Source organism: Lepidothrix coronata, unplaced genomic scaffold (assembly GCF_001604755.1).
Source record: "Lepidothrix coronata isolate B3197 unplaced genomic scaffold, Lepidothrix_coronata-1.0 Scaffold38, whole genome shotgun sequence".
NCBI lineage: Eukaryota > Metazoa > Chordata > Aves > Passeriformes > Pipridae > Lepidothrix > Lepidothrix coronata.
In genome coordinates this window covers 2,027,119-2,031,792 of record NW_016690218.1, presented here as the reverse complement: position 1 = coordinate 2,031,792, position 4,674 = coordinate 2,027,119, and positions in this window count along the sequence as shown.

Sequence of the window (4,674 nt, the reverse complement as noted above, 5' to 3'; positions counted from 1 at the left end):
TTTGAATAATTCCTGTGTGTTTTTCTTTTAAATTTTTAATAACTGAGATTTTTTGGTACCAGCTAAGAGTAGCATCAGTTCAGAACCAATCAATTCTGTACTGAGTCTGCCACAAAGATCAGAGGGAAGGTAAACTGCTCAAAGTTGAACTTGAAGAGCTGTATTGTTTTGCCAGCAACTGTCCTTAGTGTGCACAGTTGAGCTTCAAAGAGTCTTAAACCATATCCAGATGACTGATTTCAGTTTGGTTTTGTTCTGCAGTCACTTCTGATGTATTTCTCTACTTCTGCAAGCACAGGGAAATACAATTTACTGATAACACTTGCATGGATTAGCATTATTTCACAATATGAATCGAAATGGAAGCTGTTAAATAAGAGCTGCTCCAGCAGAGCCCTGCTCCATCCCACAGGGCTTTCGACTCAAGCATGCCATGTAGTTTGTTTCACAGAAGGCCAGTGGACACTCCTGCTGGGCATGTTCAAATCCTAGTGCTGAAAGCCACCATCAGCTGTGACAGAAAATCGTTAGGGCAGACGGGTTATGTACCAGCCTGGATCAGTTTTCTGAGCAGAGAAGAGACCTCTTTTGCTCCCCTTCCTCTGCCTGCTGCACCTGGGTGCCCACAGAGCAAGGTAGAGGAGCTCTCAGGTCTCCCTCTCAGATTTGACTCTCAAGTTGTACTTGAATTCTTTAAGACTTCACCTGCTTCCAGATTAGTAGTGAGCACTAATTCTATGTTTACTTGTAAATGCTTTCATTAGTCAAAATATGTGTTCTCACTTGCAAAATATTGCGTGATTCAGTCCAGTCTGTTTTGAACAGTCAGGAAAAAAACACAGAATCGTTCACTTTGAAGTAGACTCTTCTCAGAGAAGAGCCATCCCCAGACTTGTTTCAGGTGCTGTATATTCAGAGAAGGTTGCTTATTCGGGAGGAATCAGCTCACCTCTGACTACAACATCTGTTTACAGGCACCACTATGCACCCTCCTGCACAAGTCCTGATCTTTGACCATTTGGTTTTGCCTTTCCTCTGTCCCCTGTGCGGCCTTATATTTCAGAGCTGGAGACCATCCCCTCTCATCTTTAATGCACATGCAGACATCTGCTGTGGTGCGAGGGAGCTCTGCCATATACTGATATAACTGAACACTTCCCCAGGGGCTGCTCAGTCACAGTGCAGATAAAGGAAGTGGGAAGGAAGTTTGCTATGTGATACCTGCCAAACTGATTTTCAGATGTGAGTCGAAGGCTCGAAGCGTTTTCTCTCTCCCTTCTGGAGCAGATCTGCTTGAAGGGGCCCAGCCTCAATGAGAGGAGGCACATCAAGATTCTCTTTTGTGATCTTACATTACAGCAGCTCATCCAGGCTCAGTCAGTCATCAATGAGAGCTGGACAAAAAAACAACTGCCTGTAGAACCTTTCTATTTTTAAATATGCCTCTCAGTGCTCAGCACTCTGTTCATGATAATGAACAGAAGCAGTACATGAGCATGTCCTTGCCCTGCTCTGCACACCAGGTAAGGGCATTTCAGCCAACTACAAACATGAGCTGTCCACACTGGGTACAGGAGATAGGCACCAGGGCACTTAAATCCAGCACAAAAATGGGTTTGATTAGCTACTGTCTGAGAGAGAAAAAATCTGGACCTAAAAGGTGTAGACTTTAGAAGCTTAAAAATTATAATTAAACACCTGATATACAGCAGTTTATTCTGAATTCTTACATCACACTTCTGAAACCTTAAGCCCACAGCTATCAGCAGCTGTAGCTCTTCACTTGCTTACCTAACTTAGATACAAAGATACAGTGAAATACTATGACAGTGTGAAAAAGTGTAAAATTCAGCTGTGTGGCAGCTGTAAAACCTGCCATCAATTCCTCTCCCTTTTTCAAAATAATCCTCTGGTTTTTAGCACAACAGCCAATCCCCACCACCTGTAGTGCAAGGTTTAATACTAATGAAGTGTCTGTGGGCTAGTGAGAGCATCTGCATCTTGTCCTGTAGCGAGCAACTCTCCCAAGAGCCTGAGATTTGGATTTGACAACCACCTTGAGTGAATCCAGATTCACTTCTGATACGCTCTGGTATTGGCTAACAGGCAGTTATTTGGTACAGATAATCAGAAATAGTTTTAACATTTCTGTTAGCAAATAACTGCATATCAGGTTATTGCAATAGCAATAAGCAGTACAAAAGGACTCCCTGCTCTGTTACAATTGTTCTTATTTATGTGAGCCAGCTGAGTACCTGCCATTCAGACAGGGAGTTTTCTCCAACAAGGCCAAATGCGCTGCTCTTGGGCTGGCTCTGAGCAGTTTCTTGGGAATAAGGCTCTGAAAGAGTTGCTACAGCCTCCAAAAGAACCCAGAGACACTTTGACACTCAAAACATTTTGTTTTGCTCCAGAGCCATTTCTTAGTGAAGCTTCCATTTCTGGACCAAAGTTGCCCCAAAGTCCCTGCCCAAAGAAATTGCTGTCCTAAAAGCCATGCCACGTTAAGTTGCTCCAAAACATGCATTTATCCCACACTGAAACCAGAAGTAGCTGACTCATACTCTGATTTTTAATTACCCAGTTACAGTCCATGAAGAGTCTAGATAAGGGGTTTGGAACCACGGAGATGTCACTTAAAATAAACAAACTTGCACTCTGTCTCCCCAGCTGAAGTGCTTTGGAAAGTATCTGCTTCTGGTATGGAAAAACACAAGTAAGGTCATAATGTTCTCACACAGCTCCAGCTAAACTAACTTCCACTACACCCAAATTGGACTTCTGATTTTTAAACATATTTTAATCATAATGTTCTGAAAAATCCAAGCCACTGTATGCAGCCTTTGGACATCTTACACAACTACACAAGATAAGACTTCATGTACATTAAACAAAAAAGTCAGGCATTACTGAAATTATAAATGAAAGAAATACAAATAGAAATCACACTTTCATATGAGAAAGGAAGTTAAACCATCATTTAGTGAAAAATAGAATCTGTTAAGCCTATCATCAGCATTAGCTCTAGATCCATGAGAGGCACTATTCATCACCACTGAGTCAGCTGCAATTGCTTGGGGGCAGGACTGGGGTTCAAGAGAGTCAATCGAATATAAATTCTGGTTTACAGCAGGTGCAATACATAATATGCATTAAATGAAGACACACATTTGTCAGAAAGAGGAATGGAAAAATCCTTCTGGATACTGTGGAAAGAGACAAGGAATAAATCCATATTGATTTCAGGGTAGCTTATTTTAAAACACTGAGAAATGATGCCACTTGTTTTACTTGCTGTAATAGCACTTCAAGGAACATAATTCACACTAAAACCGTCTTGCTAAGGATTAGTTTTCTTTCATGGAAGAAATATCCTGTGCAGCGCCAGACAGCCCTGATGGTGTTATGCCAATGCTGGTAGAAGAATTAGCCCCATTACAATTGTCAGTTGTCTTCTGGAGAACAGTATTTATAAACAGATCTGTGCTGAGTGACAGCTCTTTCCCCTTGCTAGATGTAGTCCAACCATCAGTCTTTGAAATACCTTCCTGAGACTGGATTTAAAGATGCTGAGGATGCTCATGCTCTCCCTGTGTTTAATAACTGAATGTCTGCAGTTTTGAGGATATGATGAACAATAAAAGAGATTTAAATGATGAGTTTCCATCTTCTTAAATGAAAGATAATCCTCCTTTGCAGCAGTAGTTCAAACCACTGCAGATGATCAATGCGGAGGGAGCACAGTAGAGGGAGGAGGTGAACAGAAACACAAAAAGACAAAATGTCCCTCAAGCTCCTAGTACTGAGTCAAAGATACCAACATGACAAACATTAACTGTGTGTGAACAGTGACTCATGACTGTTTGAGCAGCAGAGAGAGGTGCAAGGAGGGAGGCTGACTGCTCCACCTTGCCTGTGCTGCCCCTCCCAGCAGCTGCAAGGGGCCCAGCATCCTGCCTGGCCCCCAAGGCCTCCTGCCCCCAGCCCAGCTGCCCGTCCATCGCAGCACCAGCAGCTGCCACCTGCTCTGGGCCCAGGAAGGGCCCGGCCCTGAGGGCAGGTGAAAAGAGAAGACATACCTTTAGCTCTGAAATTCCTGCTGGATCCTTACTTGCCCCCCTCTGGTATCCACTCCACAGCCAAGGCAAAAACACCTTTTGCCCATCCTGCTGATACTGGCTTCCTGATAATACCCCATCCTTCCTTCTTAACCTGATCCACCTACTGTTCCTTCACTCCTAGTTGTCCACTGCAGAAGGGAACATGAATGTGTCCCACCTGAGGCATTCAGATAAGTGATGGGCGTAAACAACTTCCCTCTGCACAGGGGAAAGGCCTAGCCCAACTAACATTGTTCCCACTGTGTCTGTATGGCATTCCTTGCTCAGGACGATTTCCTGAGCTTGGGTTATAGCTCTGCTCCAGCTGTGCCAAAGTAGTCCCACTCACTTTTGGACTATGGCCATTGCTGCCTTGTAGGATCTCTTCTCTGCTCAGTAACCTTTCAACTTCCCCAAAGGCAGGAAAGTCTGAGAATAGCTTTATTTTCAGCAGTTCTTAAAATTCTTTTGCAGCCAAGCCTGCATTGTTGGGGTGGGTTTGAATGCAAACAGATTTGTACCTCTTGAGTTCTAGGAATTCTTGTACGGACCCAAGGGAACTGAGGTCCACCCC